The sequence below is a fragment of the Prionailurus bengalensis genome, chromosome E3 (genome assembly GCF_016509475.1).
Source record: "Prionailurus bengalensis isolate Pbe53 chromosome E3, Fcat_Pben_1.1_paternal_pri, whole genome shotgun sequence".
Taxonomy (NCBI): domain Eukaryota; kingdom Metazoa; phylum Chordata; class Mammalia; order Carnivora; family Felidae; genus Prionailurus; species Prionailurus bengalensis.
In genome coordinates this window covers 38,724,457-38,742,727 of record NC_057357.1, presented here as the reverse complement: position 1 = coordinate 38,742,727, position 18,271 = coordinate 38,724,457, and positions in this window count along the sequence as shown.

Here is an 18,271-nt window from a genome sequence, read left to right as displayed (position 1 = left end):
TCAGCTGTTATGAATAATGCTGCTGTGAACACTGTTGTACATGTTTTGTGTTTTTAGTTCTCTTGGGTATATACCTAAGATGATGATTGTTGGGCCATACTGCATTTAGTTCTGAGTGTTGAGTTTCAAATGCTAAAAGGACTCCCAAGAGCTTTTTCTGTATGGTTTTTGGAAACCTCAGTTGCTTTGTAATATGGTTTCCAGTTGGATCAGACCGGTAAACACCAAAGAGGAGTGGCAGCAAAGAGTCATGGTTAGGGTGGAATGTCTTATTTGTACTGGAGGGATTTTAATTTGTAGAGGTGACTGGGTGACAACCCAGGCCAATGCCATTGGAAGAATGTATTACCTTTCCAGAGAGAAGACAGTATGCCATGCCACATGGTGCCACAGCGAAGGTTTTGGTCAGGAGGCAGAGCAGGAGACAGAGGAGAGCTTAGATCAGAGCCTTTATTCCTTGAGAAAGGCAAGGCAGGGCAGAGTAAACAGTGTAGGAGTGGCTGGTGTGAATAATCCTGGTGGGCTTTGGGCTATAGGGATGGCCTCTAGTTGCCTGGTACCTGGCCCTGGCATGATTTAGGGCAGGGGACATACTGGCCACGTCTGTGAGCATTAAAGGAGTTGATTGCTCTGCATGTGAGAGGCAGCTCCGAAGCAATTTGATTATCATCTTTAGAAATTAGATAGCCCTGGGAAGGGCAGTGTCTCCCTACCAGCAAAGTTTTTAAGATGTCACAACATCGTAAAATACAGACAATTAAAAAAAAACGTGATTAATTCACATCGCTGGAATGGTATGAAGGACAGTTGTGAACATGGTGCTTATTTTTCTCTAGTTAGACTGCAGGTGCAGGGCCTGAGTTGAGTTTAGGACGTAAATCTCTTAGAGGCCCCTGGGGAGGAAAACCCACCCCTGCCCTCCCAAAAATCTGGCCATATTTTCTTTTAAGCAAAATTGCTTAGTGTAGTTTAGAGAAAGAAGTGTTCTTTAAACCTTAGATTCTCAACTGAATTACCTGTGGAATGTGTTAAGCTGGAAGTGGTTGGATACCACCCTTCAATCTGCTGAATGAATGTTGGGCAGGATTTCCAACCTATAGCTTTTGAAAGTGTCACGGGTGGTTTTGATGATCTCTAGATTAGAGACTGGTGGTCACTGTATTTAATTGCTACTTAATGTACCTACAGAGCAAATCCTGCGGGCTAAATATAGAAGAGATGCCAAAAGATGGGTGAGGGGTTATTGGGATTTAGAGTTAGGTATAATTTCTCGTTGCAAGGAACAAAGTTCTGTGCCACCTTTTTCCTTGGCTTAAGATAAACCATGGGAGCTCCCTTGACCAGGACCCTAATGTGATTTCTCTTCAGCAGAAGCTCTGAGGTTCACACTGTTCTACTGGAATTAAGCAGGAGTTGCCCAAGTGACTAAGCTGAGGGACAATGTCCAGAGACAGTGTTATTACATCCATGTTATTTCATTGGGAATACTACATGTTAATTGCCAGGATTGTGGCAGAACTGCACTACCAACAGACTCAAGCCAGGGACCTGAAGGAATATTTAACATATTAAAAGGTTAGGGTTGTCCTTATGTATGATAAACCCTACAGAGTTTATCAGAAAGAGAAAATGGATGCAGAACTGTGGAAAATTTTAAACGCGGTGTAAGAAGTGTTATTCCAAGTAGAGACTCTGTTTTCAAAGCCTTTAGGAGTAGATCATTTTTAGGTCCAGGGGAAATAGGCAAAAGTTGAATATGCTGATTATCACTTCCTTACTCACCTGGAATATTTCCTTTTTGGAAACTTTGGGCATCTTGCGCTGAGTTAATGTTTGAAACAGTTCTGTAGAAGAAGTGAAGGGTCCTTGTCCCAGGTCTGTGGTTTGGTTGTAAATCACAAAACCAAAACCTACCCAGCTGCCTGTCATTTATTTTGGCAGGAGTTGTGGAGAGAGCAGATTGAACAAGGGAAGAATTGTCTTCTCAGTTCTTTGGTCATATAAACTTTTATTTGTTGTATAATCCTGTTTCCTGCACTGCTGAAATTGTTGAAATCAAAGGGAATAACTGTTTCTCATTTCAGAGTGCACAGGTCATTCTGGGTTATGCTGTGCTTCTCCCTGTCTACCACTGCTACCTTTTGTGTGATGTAGTTCTATTAATTTTGTTAGATGTGTTTACGGGGAGATTTCGTGTAGATGTTCTGGCCTCAACTGCAAGACAGCATTTTCCCTAATAAAGTGGTTAGTGTGGCATTTGTAATTTTGCTGTTAAAATTAAGTCATCTTCCACTTAATATTAAGATGGCAGTACTCCCCCAAGTGATCTGTAGATTCACTATAATCCTTGTTAAAATCCTAATAGCCCTTTTTTTTTTTTTTTTGCAGAAATGGAAAAACTGATCTTAAAATTCATGTTTAATTGCAAGGAACCCTAAATAGTCAAAACAATCTTGAAAAAGAACGAAGTTGGAAGATGCACACTTGTGATTTCAGAACTTACTACAAAGCTACAATAATCAAGATGGCACTACTGGCATAAGACTACACTTTTAGTGCGGTGGAATAGAGTTGAGAGTCCAGATATAAACCCACGCATTCATGGGAAATTTTTTTTTTTTATGTTTGTGTATTTTGAGAGAGGGGGGGAGATGGAGACAGAGAATCCCAAGCAGGCTCTGTGCTGATAGCACAGAGCCTGATGCGGGGCTCAATCTCATGAATTGTGAGATCATGACCTGAGCCAAAATCAAGAGTTGGACCCTGAACCAACTGAGCCACCCAGGTGCCCTTTGGGCAGTTGGTTGTTTTTTGTGGTTTTTTTTGTTAATTTTTTTTTTTTTTGATGTTTATTTTTGAGACAGAGAGAGACAGAGCATGAACTGGGGAGGGTCAGAGAGAGGGAGACACAGAATCTGAAACAGGCTCCAGGCTCTGAGCTGTCAGCACAGAGCCCGACGCAGGGCTCAAACTCACAGACCGTGAGATCATGACCCGAGCCGAAGTTGGCCGCTTAACCGACTGAGCCACCCAGGTGCCCTTTGGGCAGTTGGTTTTTGACAAGAATGCCAAGACCAGTCATGGTGGAAAGAATAATCTTTTGAATGAATGGTGCTGGGACAACAGACTATCCGTATGGAAAAAATGAAGCTGGACCCTTTATATCATATAAAAAAATTAATTCAAAATGGATTAAAGACCTAAATGTGAGAGCAAATCTATGAAACTCTTAGAAGAAAACAAATAAATCTTCATGACCTGGATATGACAGTGGATTCTAGCTATGACAACAAAAGCACGAGCAAGGAACAAAAGAAAAGAATTGGACTTAATAAAAATTAAGTATGTTTGTGCATCAAAGGACACTATCAAGGGATGGGAAAGACAGCGCACAGAATGGGAGAAAATATTTTTAAGTTGTGTCTGACAAGGGTGTGTAATCCATCATATACAAAGAACTCTCACAACTCGGCAACAAAAAGACAAAACCCAATTTGAAAATGGGCAAAAGACTTGGGGAGCCTGAGTGGCTCAGGCGGTTGGGCGTCCGACCGGCTCAGGTCATGATTTCACTGCTCATGAGTTCGAGCCCCATGTTAGGGTCTGCTGACAGCTCAGAGCCTGGAGCCTGCTTTGGATTCTCTGTGCGTGTCTCTGTCTCTCCCCCTTCCTTCCTGGCACTCTGTCTCTCTCTCTCTCTCTCTCGCTCTCAAAAATAAATATTAAAAAAAATTTTTTTAATGGGCAAAAAACTTGAGTAGACATTTTTCCAAAGATGTACAAATGGCCAACAAGCACGTGAAAAGATGCTCAACATTAGTCATTAAAGAAATGCATATCAAAAACTATAGTGATACACAACCTCACCTCCCTGCCAGGACAGCCAGAAAAAGAAAATTCCCAAACCCCCCCAAAAAACCCAGAAAATACGTATTGGTGGGGATGTGGAGAAATTGGTAATCTCATACATTGCTAGAGGTCCATAATGATGCAGCTGCTGTGTTAAACAGTTTGGTGTTTCCTCAACAGGTTAAACCTAGAATTACTGTATGACTTAGTGATTCTGTTCTTAGGTATTTGTCATAAGAATTGAAAAAAAATTGTCGGAACAAAAACTTTTGTTCACGATAGCCAAAAGACAGAAACAGCCCAAATGCCCATCAGTGGATGAGTGGGTAAATAAAACATGGTATAGTTGCGTGATTCATACAGTGGAATACGTGTTACAATATATGTTTGCTTATTTTTTTTTTTTTTTTTTATTTTAGAGCACGAGCTGGGGAGTGAGAGGGAGAGAGAAAATCTTAAGTGCAGAGCCTGAAGCAGGGCTCAATCCCACGACCCTGGGATCATGATCTGAGCCGAAATCAAGAGTCGGATGTTCAGTCGACTGAGCCACCCAGGTGCCCCAGTGTTTGCTTATTTAATGATTATACTAACGGATCTTTCATTTTTTTAAAGTTTGCCAGTTCTTTGATGCAACCAAAATCCGTTCTCCCTTCTTAGGAGAAAACTCATGACTGATGACTGGTTCTTCAATTTAAACAATTTATTGTGGAACATTGTATATCAAAGAACATAAGTGGTATCAAGAGTATCAATAAGATTGTCGATAAACGGAAGTGGACCTCTCATCCAGGCTAAGAAATAGAGCATTATCTTTAGTGTTTTTAAATTCTTATTTCCTTTTACTGCCCCACTTAGTATTTTATTGAGTCACCAGATTGATTCTAAATATAAGGATATTCATGAGGATAGCTTTCCCTTCAGCAAATTTAATGTCCTATTTGTCATGTCATATTCATTTACTCATCATTTATCACATTATTTAGTTACATTCATTTAATGGGGTAAAAGCATTTCAGAGATTGAAAAGCTCCATATGGGTAGTAAAAGAAGTTTTTAATTTGGAACCTGAACTTGGCCCCAAATAAATGCTGAACTTTACCTCTGGGAAGAAAAGAACATTTATGAGTTATGTCCTAGGCACCTTCTTTGGCCTTTTCCATCCATTATCTCCCTTAATCCTCCGAACAACCCTATGAGATAAATATTATTGTAACAATTTATAAATGAGGAAATTGGCTCATGGTAAATAATTTGCCCAAGGTCACAAAACTAACAGAGCAGATCCAGGACTTAGCTCATATCTGTCTAAATGCAAACTGATTGGGGCTCTTGGGTGGCTCAGTTAAGCATCTGATTCTTGGTTTTGGCTCAGGTGATGATCTTGTAGTTCATAGGATTGAGCCTGGCGACAGAGCTTTATCAGGTTAGGATTTAATCCTTTGGCAAGACTCTAGATAGTGTTGTATCCGCTTATTGGGAGCCATACAGTGTCTGGTTTTTAGCCTTTAAAAAAATGTTTTTAATGCTTATTTATTTGTTTTGAGAGAGAGAGAGAATCCCAAGCAGGCCCCATGATTCACTCGACAGCCCAGAGCCTGCTTGGGATTCTCTCTCTCCGTCTCTGCCCCTCATCCGCTTGCATGTGTGCTTGGTCTCTCTCTCTGTCTCTCTCTTTTTTTTTTAATGTTTTAAAAATGTTTATTCATTTCTGAGAGAAAGAGAGAGAGAGAGAGCGCACAAGCAGAGGAGGAGCAGAGACAGAGAGAGGGAGACATAGAATTCGAAGCAGGCTCCATGCTCTGAGCTGTCAGCACATAGCCAGACATGGGGCTCGAACTCACGAACCATGAGATTATGACCTGAGCCGAAGTCGGAAGCTTAACTGACTGAGCCACCCAGGCGCACCTCCCCTTTCTCTCTCAAACAAACTTAAAAAAAAAAAAAAAATGCAAACTGACCACCTTACCAAATTATGCTCCTTCCCCAAGTTCCTGGGAACCTGGAGTTTACATTTTGGTAATTGGCTATGATTACATCTTTTCTTTTTTTTCTTATTTTTAGAAAATTTTTTTTTCAACGTTTATTTATTTTTGGGACAGAGAGAGACAGAGCATGAACGGGGGAGGGGCAGAGAGAGAGGGAGACACAGAATCAGAAACAGGCTCCAGGCTCTGAGCCATCAGCCCAGAGCCTGATGCGGGGCTCGAACTCCCGGACCGCGAGATCATGACCTGGCTGAAGTCGGACGCTTAACCGACTGCGCCACCCAGGCGCCCCTGATTACATCTTTTCTAACCTTAATAGGAACTTCTAGTCCATTGACCCCATTGCCTTCTCTTATCCACATATTTATGCAGCTTGTAGGCCATTACGCCTGGAATATTCTTTTTTTTTTTCAACGTTTATTTATTTTTGGGACAGAGAGAGACAGAGCATGAACGGGCGAGGGGCAGAGAGAGAGGGAGACACAGAATCGGAAACAGGCTCCAGGCTCTGAGCCATCAGCCCAGAGCCCGACACGGGGCTCGAACTCACGGACCGCGAGATCGTGACCTGGCTGAAGTCGGACGCTTAACCTACTGCGCCACCCAGGCTCCCTACGCCTGGAATATTCTTAGCAGTATTCCATCTTAGCCCCCTTAGTTTATTCTTGTCCATTAAAAAAAATCATTGTGCCTTTTAAGTCTCTTAATCTACATGTTTCCCCTCTCAGTGCCTTTATTTTCCTTATAATATATCTGCTGAAGGACATCAGCAGGTTGATTTGTAGAGTTTTCCAGTTTTGATTGTGCTTATTTTTATATATATATATTTGCATTGCAGTTCAACATGTTTCTCTGTCCTTTATACTTCCTGTAAACATATAGCTGGATCCAGAGGCTTTTTTTTTTAAAGCCATTTAAAAAAAAGTTTTTAATGCTTATTTGTTTTGAGAGGGAGAGAGAATCCCAAGCAGGCTCCATGTTCTGTACCAAACCCAATTCAGGGCTCCATCTCACAAACTGTGAGATCATAACCTTACCTGAAGTCAAGAGTCGGATGCTTAACCAAATGAGCCATCCAGGCACCCCTCATTTTTGGCCTTTTTATTTTTTTATTTCTATTTATTGATTTTTTTTTTAATGTTTATTTTTGAGAGAGACAGCGAGCAGGAGAGGAGCAGAAAGAGAGGGAGACATAGAATCCAAAGCAGGCTTCAGGCTCTGAGCTGTCAGCACAGAGCGTGATACGGGTCTCAGACTCATGAACTGTCATATCATGACCTCAGCCGAAATCAGCCACTTAATCAACTGAGCCACCTAGGCACCCCTGGCCTTTTTATTTTTTATTTTTATTTATTTTTATTTGTATTAAAAAATTTTTTTTGACCTTTATTTACTTTTTTGAGAACGAGAGAGACAGAGCATGAACGGGGGAGGGTCAGAGAGAGAGAGGGAGACACAGAATCCAAAACAGGCTCCAGGGTCTGAGCTATCAGCACAGAGCCCGACGTGGGGCTCAAACTCACAGACTGTGAGATCACAACCTGAACCGACTGAACCACCCAGGCGCCCCACCCCTGGCCTTTTTAAAAAGAACAGCCATTGGTGCTCAGTGGCTATATCTGTCATTTCATTGGAGATTGCATGATTAGTGATACTCTAATTACAATTTTGTTTTCATGTATTAGTTGGAATAATTTTATAAGGACAGACTTCCCCTTACCTACTGGTTGGTTTTTCGAGGTGTAGTTCATATAGGAAGGGCTGAATAAACATTTGATTCCTTGCTTTATCTAGTTTTCAAAGTAATGAATTGGCTGTCCTTCGCCATCAGAGGATGGCCATTTAGTTTTCTTCTAAAACATTATCGACTCCTGGATTTATGTAATTTGATTGTCTTCAATTCATTGAAATGGCTGTTCTTTTTTTATGTATAAAAAACATTTACATATAAATGTTCATTTTTGAGAGAGAGAGAGAGCATAGCGGAGGAGGGACAGAGTAGTTGGGGGGAGGACAGAAGATCCCAAGCAGGCTCTGTGCTGACAACAGCAAGCCTGATGCAGGGCTCAGACTCACCGTGAGATCCTGACCTTAGCTGAAGTCTGATATTCAACCAACTGAGCCACCCAGGCGCCTCTGAAATTACTCTTCTAAATGAAGTGCAATTTATCGTATCTTTGGCCAGTGAGAGCCTCTAACTTAGCTCCTGAGCTCTTTGACACAATCCTGGTGGCCACTGAGAGCTTCCTTGATATCTGGTGTGGGAGAAGCAAAATTTTACCTCTACCCTGGGCTGGAACTAAATTGATGTAAGACAGATCAGCAGGAGAATATCGTACATGTTTTTATAAGTGTTACATGACATGGGAGCCTTCATCAGAAATGAAGACCTAAATAAATGATGAAACTTAACTTGCTTTTCTGTTAGGTTGAACAAAGAGGCTGTTATGAAAAAGTGACTGTGTGGTGAGGCTAAAGGGAGATGAGAATTGCTTTTAACAAGGTCTGTTTATAGAATGCTTGATGATAAGAATGTTACTCTCCTGGTAATGGGAGGACATCTCTCATATGGGAATTTCATCTGCTTTTAAGAAAAGGAAGGTTGGAGTGTTTTTCTTGTATTTGCCGTTTTCAGGTCACTTTAACTCAAAATAGTATGCCAAAGTGGCTTATTTTGGGGTGGCACATTCTGAACTCCTCCACTGGTCTGTGAAGATGTCTTGGGCTCATCTTCTACATTTCCTGCGTCCAGACTTGGAATCAGCAATTTCTCCAGGAAATCTTAGTTTATTTTAGTGGAAAATGCTATTTCAGGATCACAATCTTGGTACTAAGGAATGCTTTTGGTACCAGGGTGGCCATTTTTTCTAGGCCTTTTCAGTGATCAGAACTAGGAAGTATTTATGTTTCAGATAAAATATTGTGAGTTCATACTATTTCTATTTAAGTTCAGAACTGTGGGGTTTTTACTTAACAACTTCCATGTGGCATAGGCCTCTCCTGTCTTTCATATTAAGATTCCTTTCTTCCCTATTAAGAATCCTGACTTCGAAGGATTTTTCCAGAATTACTTTTCTAGAAGTACTAATTTGTTTCATCCCATATTACACATATAGCAGTCACATATATATACATATATATGTGTATATGCATGTGTATATGTAAGTATGCTGCCACATCTGGTTATGATTATTGAAAACATTAAAATCTTTTGCACAAGCCATCTCCAGTCTCCTCTCACTTTTTTTTTTTTTACAATGTACTATATCTACATTGTCAGATCATGTATGTAGCCATTTCATACTATCGTCTCTTCCTTTTAGTCTTCATTTAATCTTCTATGAGGAACTACATTTAATTACAGATTCCTTAGGTCACTGTCTTCTAGTTCCTCTAGCTCATTCTTTTTTTTTTTTTCATTCATTCTTTTTTTGCAAAAAGCTTTTTTTTTTAATTTTTTTTTTTTTTTTTATTTGTGGGGGAGAGGTGCAGAGAGGGAGAGAGAGAGATGTGGGGCTTGATCTCACGATCTATGAGATCATGACCTGAGCTGAAATCTGAGAGGCTAACTGACTAAGCCACCCAGGCACCCCACGAAAAGCTGTTTTTATTAAAGCACGGGGACGGGGCAGGGCATGTGGGTGGAAAGACCTGCCCCTAGTACATCCTTTATTTAGGACTCCTGAGAACAGTATTCCCTGAGTTCTTGCATGTGAACAGCACTGTCAGACACTATGTATTTGAAGGTCATATTAGCTGGGCAGGAAATCTTGAATCACTTTTTTCCCCCTGCGGTGCTTAGTGCCTCTGTTTTCTTCTGGCACAAAGTGTTGCTGTCAAAAAGTCTGATGAGGGGTGCCTGGGTGGCTCAGTCAGTTGAGCGTCCGACTTCAGCTCAAGTCATGATCTCAACGATTGATGAGTTCGAGCCCTGCGTCTGGCTCTGTGCTGACAGCTCAGAGCCTGGAGTTTGCTTTGGTTTCTGTGTTTCCCTCTCTCTCTGCTCCTCCCCTGCTCATGCTCTGCTTCTCTCTGTCTCAAAAATAAATATTTCAAAACATTTTTTTAAAAATCTGATGAAAAATTTTTAAAAAATACACGTATAGGTAATTTTGCTGTTAAATCACATGCTCAGTTTTAGTGTTTATTATTTATTCTAGTTTTAGCTTTGTTTTTCATGTCCAGAAACAGTTACTGGTATGCTGTGTCTTCGCCTGTCTTCAACACTTGTCACTGTCTCTCCGATTGTTTCCTCTTCCATTTTCCCTGTGTCAAAGTCTTTCTTTTTTTGCTTACTGTTCCTCTTAGAGTCGCTTTTATTGTGTTTACCCTTATATTCCTTCTACTTTAGTGTTTATTTCTGACATGACTGCCTTTGATTTCTAATTCTTTTTTTTTTAATATATGAAATTTATTGTCAAATTGGTTTCCATAAAACAGCCAGTGCTTGATTTCTAATTCTTAAATTGTCTCCTCATTTCTGAATTTTTAAAGTTCTGAGTTGTGACGTTCTTTCATGTCTTGTATGATTTTAAACTTGTTTTGAAACAGTGCGTTACCACTTTGATCTGTTTTTTGAGCATTTCTTCCTGGAGGACTTTTATTATTTGTAGAGATACTTTCTTCTCTTCATTTTATTTTTTCATATAGTAACGTAGGGTATTTCACGTCGTGAGACTTGCTTATTTTTTGGTGAATTTCGTTTTCCTGAACTTGTAGAGGGAGGCTTGTTTCAGATTGCTCTTGCATCTTTTCGGAGCCCCTCTTCTGCTGTGTTTGTCCAGGTGTTAAATACAGTGACTTGCTTTCTGAGATTTCCTGGCTCTGTGTACTTGTCCCACTTTTATCCTTCCCTTTCTTTTCTTCATTTTTGCAGTCTCTTTCCCGCACACTTTTACTCCACTGCGAGCCGTCTCTTAGTGTGGGGCCCTTCTTGGACAGAAGCCCTGGTCGGTCAGTTTTGAGGATTCAGAGGCTAGACCCCGTTAGGTCTTCCACTGGCCCCTTGCACTCCTTGTTATTGGAATAGGAAGAATCCTTCCCACGTGTAGCACCATTCTCAAAAATAGCTCACTGTGCTTTCAAATGGGTACCTGTTGTGTGGATTTTTCATTACTTCAGGTCTGTCTCCCCTGTTACTTCCCTCTACTTTCTCTCACGTAGGCACTATATACCTACCTGTACTGTACCCCCTGTATTGTAGGTGTGCAGAATAAATTGCCTGCCTTTTAGGGCCTTGCGGATATTTTGTCACCTGGTTTTGCTGTAAATGTTATTTCAGGAGATGGGTCTTTGAGATCTAGTTGCTCTCTGTTACGTGGGGATTTGGGAAGATGCAGAATTTATGCTGCCGCTACCACGACCACCATCTTCAGAGCACGTGTATTGATCTTTTCATACATTCCTAGTTCAAGTTGCGCATACAATTTTTGAAAGAATGTTTTGCGTCTGTGTTCACTTAGGTTGGCCTTTGGTTTTTATTTTGTGTTACCAGTAGTGTTTATTTTGGGGTTATAATTACTTTGTAATGATTTGTATGGTTTTCTATTATGTCTACACTATGGGTCAGTTCATATAAAGTGAGAATAATCTGTTCCTTGACACTTTGATAGAACTTTCTCATTAAAACCTTCTGTTTTAGGGTAGATCTTCAGTAACTTTTTTGCTTTTGCTATATAATAATTGTCTGATTAGCCTTTCCGAACCTCATTGAAACAACTAACATTCACCTCCACCAGCCAGTAATTGGATTCGCTGTCTATATTCAGATCCTCTAACACTGCTCCTTCATCCTCCAAAGTGAAATCTGATTCTCTTTACACAGTCTGCTCACAGGATTCTTGTAGAATTTTTTTTTCAGTTTTTTATTTTTTAATGTTTACTTACTTTTGAGAGACACAGACAGAATGCGAGTGGGTTAGGGGCAGAGAGGGAGGGAGACACAGATCTGAATCAGGATCCAGGCTCTGAGCTGTCAGCACAGAGCCTGACGCGGGGCTTGAACTCAAGAGCTGTGAGATCATGACCTGAGCTGAAGTCGGACGCTCAACTGACTGAGCCACCCAGGCGCCCCTAGATTTTTTTTTAATTTGGGTTTATTTATTTTGAGAGAGAGAGGGCAAGCAGTGGAGGGGCAGAGAGATTGAGAGAGAGAGAGAATCCCAACAAGGCTCTGTGCTGTCAGCACAGAGCCCTACGTGGTACGTGATCCTTTGAACCGTGGGTATCATGACCTGAGCCAAAATGAGTAGTCGGATGCTTAACCAACCAACTGTGCCACCCAGGCGCCCCTGCTCACAAGATTCTTATTGGTACTTTATGTTCACCTCTGTCAAACACTGTTTTTGCCTTTTCCCCAAATATGTTTAATTTTGATCTTACGTAACAGAAATGATTAATGGTTTTATTTTTCTAACTACATGTCTTAGGGGAGAGTAGAACTTTGTACAGAGTGTGGCATCTTCCACAGTTTATTGTTTCATAAATACTTGGGGTGGTGATATGAAGTGATGGGAGGGGGGGTGGCAGCAGGACAGGGAATTGGTTACCCAGTGACCTCCTGCTTGGCGGTCCTCAAGCGGAGCCTCCCGCTGCTGCCCCTTTGTGAGTGTGCTGAGTGGCTGTGTACCTGGGCTGGCTGGGAGCGGGCCCAAGGTAGTTCCAGGCCTAATTCTACCCTCAGTGTGTGTAGGTGGCTCTTAGGTGTGGGTGTGTTCCTTTTGTGCTGTTACAAATAACACCGCAGTGAACTTGGTTCTGCCTGCCTCCTTGTTTACATGGGCCAGTGGAATTGTCACCTACTTGTGGTCTGTTGCCCACGTCCTCAGAGAGCAGAGCTGGAGGACCGGGAGGCTCTTCTGCTCCTAGCCTTGCTGCTTGAAAGGGACCTGGTGGTGAGTCATGATGGGGAGTGATGATACTCAAAAGTGGAAGGGTGTGAGCCTAGTCCTGCTGAGGATTTGGTATTTGTGACAAGCTTAACTCAACTAATTCAGGGCCTATTGATGCAGCTTGTTTGAATTTGGAGACACTTCAGTATTCTCAACTCCTCAGACGTTCTGATACCCAGAGGTAGAGATCAGGAATCTCCTCTGTAACTTCCCCACCCCAATACCCAGGGCAGTTGGACCCTCCTGAGAAGAAATGTCTCTGTATCCTGGTATCCTGAAGTACTGAAATGAATTTTCACCATTGATGTCTTTTGTAAGATTCTCCACTTGAGCCCCCTGAGATGTCTGGAACTGTGGTCAAAAACCAGTCATCTGCCATTGAGGAGTATGGCTAGGTGTCCCTTACAAGATTATACAGTAGGTGGTTGCAACTATTTTTGTGACACTTGTTGGCCTAAGTAAGGTCCCTATTCAGTGTAACATAGAGGGATGCCTGGGTTGCCCAGTCGGTTAGGCATCCAACTTCACCTCAGGTCATGATGTCATAGTTTGTGAGTTCATGCCCTGTATCAGGCTCTGCTGACAGCTCAGAGTCTGGAGCCTGTTTTGGATTCTGTGTTTCCCTCTCTTTCTCTTTGCCTCTCCCCTTCTCGTGCTTAGTCTCTCTCTGTCTCTCAAAAATAAATAAAAGTTAAAAAAAATTTTTTTAAGTGTAACATAGAAAAGAAAAGGAAAGGATAGATGAGAAAGGAAACAAAGGAGCCCCCCAAAGAGGTGTGATTTGGGAGTAATCGAGTGCCATTGTCAGGGGTGGCTTCGGCTGTTCCTCAGTGGTACCTGGGCCACAGGAAGCCATCCTGGATGTCGTACTCTTCACCTCAAAGTCCTGCTCTGAGCATTTGTTCCCTTAAATGACAACAAGGCTAAACATGCCTGTTAATGGAATTTGCCAGGTGAAAAGTCATCAGGCTAATTACAGCGCCCTTTGATCAAAGAAGGCTCTTGTGCCAAAGCTGTTCCTTTGGTTTACCCACGTCTCCTGTTCGTGCTCAGAGAGTCTCTAGGTGGCCCTTAGGCACACAGAACAGGGTAGGGGTAAATGAATAGTCAAAATGCTTTCGCTATTTGGATATTAAGTTCTTGGATCGAGAATATTTTTGGCAACAAATGGTTTAAGGAAAGGAGTGTGTTTCTGTGTGTGTGTGTGTTCTGGCCAGCATGTATTCATTGAACTCTTATATTTGTGAAAAGGTTGAGTGCTGTGGCTTATGGAACTAAAACAAAGCAGGTTTTGTGTTGAATTTTTGCTGTTTGTACTTTATGATAAACTTGTGCAGAACTATTTAGCATAGAAATCAGCTGAAGGTTAGCTAGATCCAGGTCTTCCCCAGGCCAGCCATTTCCCACAGGTCCTAAGAAAGCTTTAACTCAGTCTCCCAGTAAACGTGATCTTTAATATCAGTACTACCATAGGCCTACTTACATGAGGTAGTTGAATATTCCCAGCACCACAAGTCTTACGCCATATTGTAGTGTGATCTTGGGTGCAGTTCAGTTTCATTACAGAAAAAATCAGTATAAATTACAGAGGTGTTGGCTTTGTCGTCCCAACAGAATTGACCCTTGCCTGTATACCAGGTCGTGTTATGGGCAGGCCATTATAATTGACCCTGACTTGGTTATTCTTTTTTTTTTTTTTTAATTTTTTTTTTTAACGTTTATTTATTTCTGAGACAGAGAGAGACAGAGCATGAACAGGGGAGGGGCAGAGAGAGAGGGAGACACAGAATCCGAAACAGGCCCCAGGCTCTGAGCTGTCAGCCCAGAGCCCGACGCGGGGCTCCAACTCACGGACCGTGAGATCATGACCTGAGCCGAAGTCGGACGCTCAACCGACCAAGCCACCCAGGCACCTCGGTTATTCTTTGATCCAAGTTAATTGGGAACAAAACCAGCTATCCCATGTCAGCTTATAGGCTTGTAGTGATACTGGTCGATACTGTGTGTTGTGTAACAGGGCTCACCTCCCTCTATAGGGAGCACACAAACGGTATATACAATAGTTCTTGTACCTGCTAGCAGTGCTACGGGGTATGGCTTATTCTGACCCATTCTGGGATGAAGGTGGCACAGTGCGTTGATACAAATTACAGGTGCCCCTGGAGAACTTCCATGGGTTTGGAGGGTCACACAGTTCCCGTAGGTGTGCCCCGGAGCCTCAGCAGCCAGGATGGAAAGCCATTGTTCTGTGGCCGCTTAGCCTCCATCTGTATTAAGATAGTTGAGAGTCTCTGTTGGGTCAGAATGCCAGGCCTTTCCCAGTGCTGGTCCTTGCATTATTTCACATTATTTGCTGGGTTGGCCTGACCTATTTCAATAAAACCTCCTCTTTCCAGGCTGACTCCCCTCCTTTACTTGCCTCCTGCAGAAAACTTTCTCTCATCTGCTTACTGTAGTTAATTGTTTTTCTCTCATTGCTGCTCCTCACTGAAAGTGAGTTCAGCTTGTCCCATGATGCCTGGACCTGGATGGGCACCTATCTCCTGTCAGGCCCATTTCTGTCTTGTGGGCCATTGTTGTTTAGGTCACCAGGCATGTTGTTGCCACTGTGTACCAGTGACATGAGCGCAGTTAGGATGCATAAATTGTTCCATAAACTAATCCTATTAAATTCTGGCTCCATTGATGGAATAGTTTCTGAAGTCAGTATTTCACATTTCTTCTGACCCCAGGACAGATCCTCCCCACTTGTGTTATTTCCTTGTTGTCTCTTATAAACTAGCTTGCCTGTGGTTTAGGCTTTTTTTTTTTCTTTATATTTTTTTAAGTTTTATTTATTTTGAGTGTGTGTGAGAGAACACACGGGGGAAAGGCAGAGAGAGGGAGAGACGGAGAATCCCAAGCAGGCTCCACGCTGTCAGCACAGAGTCCAATGGGGGGCTCCATCTCACGAACCTCAAGATCACGACCTGAACTGAGATCAAGAGACGGATGCTCAACTGACTGAGCCACCCAGGTGCCACCCCCACGGGCTGCCTTTCATCACAACCTCCACTGTTCTTGAGAGCCCCTTTGGGCTTGAACTTCTTCACCCACTGATGCCGATGATGTCAATTCCTGAGAAGGAATTTAGGAGCTGATGCTTTTTGGCCTGTTTGTACCCTAGGTAAAAATCTCTAAGCCAGGACTATGGAGCTGGGTAGGCCACTGGTAAGCTGTTCTTTAAGTGACATCCCCCATCTCAGTGTAGGGCAGTGGGGGCAGGGATGCAGCAGCCGGAGGTCCCATCAGGGTCTCGTGGCATGGATCTCCTACATCACAGGCCAAGATGAGGATGATCAGGGCCCCAGAACTCTTAAAACATCCTGCCCAAGATAGAGTCTCCCTTCCATGAGTTGGGGGCTTGGCAGAAGGGAGCCCCTCTCTTAACTGCATTCATCTGAGACTTAGCCTCAGGACCAGGCTGCTGGGGCCTGAATGAGAAACTCTGAGGTCTTGTTCTGGGGCAGAAAGCCCTCTGGCTTGGTGCTGTGTTCTTGATGAGAGTGGTCTGGAGAGGGAGTGAGGTCTCCACTTGGTGAGCTGGGTTGGGGGAGGAAGGGAGCAGTCTTGGTTCCAACACCACAAACTGGTGGTATTTGAAACAAATGGATGTTTCTTAGCTGCTGTTCACCCTCAGGACCATTTCCAGACACCTTAGAGGGTTGTTTTTATGGTTTTCTTCAGTTTTACTGGGGAGCAGGTCAGCATAAGTCTTCATGTTGTCATGCCAGAAGTCAATCTTACCTACTTTTAGTTTTGAAAAATTAATAAGCTATATTTTTTAGAGCAGATTTAGGTTTATAGAGAAATTGACCTGAAAGTAGAGTTTCCACCTATCCGCTCATTCTCCCCTACCATACTTTCCCCTAATTTTGACATCCCACGTTCGTGTGCTACTACTACGTTAGTTACAGTGGATGAGCCGGTATTGGTGAATTGTTAATTAACTAAGTCCATGGTTTATGTTAGGGTTCACCCTGCTGTTACACATTCTCTGGGTTTTGACAAATATATAATGATAGGTATCCATCATTACAGTATCCTACAGAATACTTGACAATGCCCTAAAAAAAACCAGAGCCCTAAAAATCTCCTGTGCTCTACCTGTTCATCCTTCCCTCCTTCCTTGAGCCACTGGCAACCACCCATCTTTTTATTATTTCTATAGAACCCAGATACATAGTTGGGATTGTGTAGTGTGTAGCCATTTCACATTAGCTTCTTTCACTTAGTAATGCACGTTTAAGTTTCCTGAATTCATCTGTTTCTGTCTCCAACATTGCTGGCAGCACTTTGCCCTGTGTCCTCCCCTCTCTTAAGGTTCCAAAAAGAATTGATTGTAAGTCAGCTTTTTACTGCTTGGTAGGATGGGGTGGCAACTTCCAAGCTCCTTAAATGTGGAACTGGAAACCAGAGATCCCATTGCCTAGTATACATTGGACCCCTTTATCTGTGGGGGATACATTTCAAGACCCCCAGTGGGTGTCTGAAACCACATATAGTACTGAACCCCTACATATGCTATGTTTTTTCCTATATAGACATACCTATGATAAAGTTTAATTTATAAATTAGACAAGTAAGAGAGTAACAGCAACAATACAACAAGTATAATAGTATACTGTAATAAAAGTTACTTGAATGTGATCTCTCTCAAAATATCTTATTGTACTGTTACCCTTCCTGTGATAACGTGAGGTCATAAAATGCCTGTGAGGTGACATGAAGTGAGGTGAGTCACATAGGCAGTGTAACGTAGTGTTAGACCTCTGACACATTGTCAGAAGGAAGATCGTCCAGTTCCAGGTGACAAGCAACTGAAACCTCAGAAAACGAAACCATGCATAAGGGGACTCCCGTTATCAGAAAACAGTTGACATGTGTATAGTCACCTTGTATCCTCAAACCTTGTTATAGCCATTTGTTTATTCTAGGAGGGGTTTTTTGTTGTTGATTCTTTGGGATTTTGTATATAGACAATTATGTAATATATATACAAAGACTGCTTTATTTCTTCCTTCTTAATCTGTATAACTTTTGTCTCCTGTTTTTTTTTTTTTTTTTCTTTTTTGGTCATGTTAGCTAGGACTTCAGTACATTGATGCATAGGAGTTGTGAGAGTAGACATCCTTGCCTTGTTCCTGATTTTAGTAGGAAAGCATCTAGTGTTGGTGTGCCTGGGTGGCTCAGTTGGTTGAGCATTGGCTCTTGATTTCGGCTCAGGTCACGGTCTCACAGTTTGTGGGATCAAACCCCACTTCGGGCTCTTTGCTGGTGGCATGGAGCCTGCTTGGGATTCTCTCCCTGCCCCTCCCCTTCTCTTTCACTCATTCACATGCTCTTTCTCTTTCTCTCTCAGAGTGAATAAACATTAAAAGAAAAAGCATCTGGAGTCTTACCGTTAAGTATGCTGTTCACTGTATTTTTTGTTGTGATAAAATATACATAATATAAAAATGACCATTGTAACCATTTTTAAGGTGTATAATTCAGTAGTATTAAATG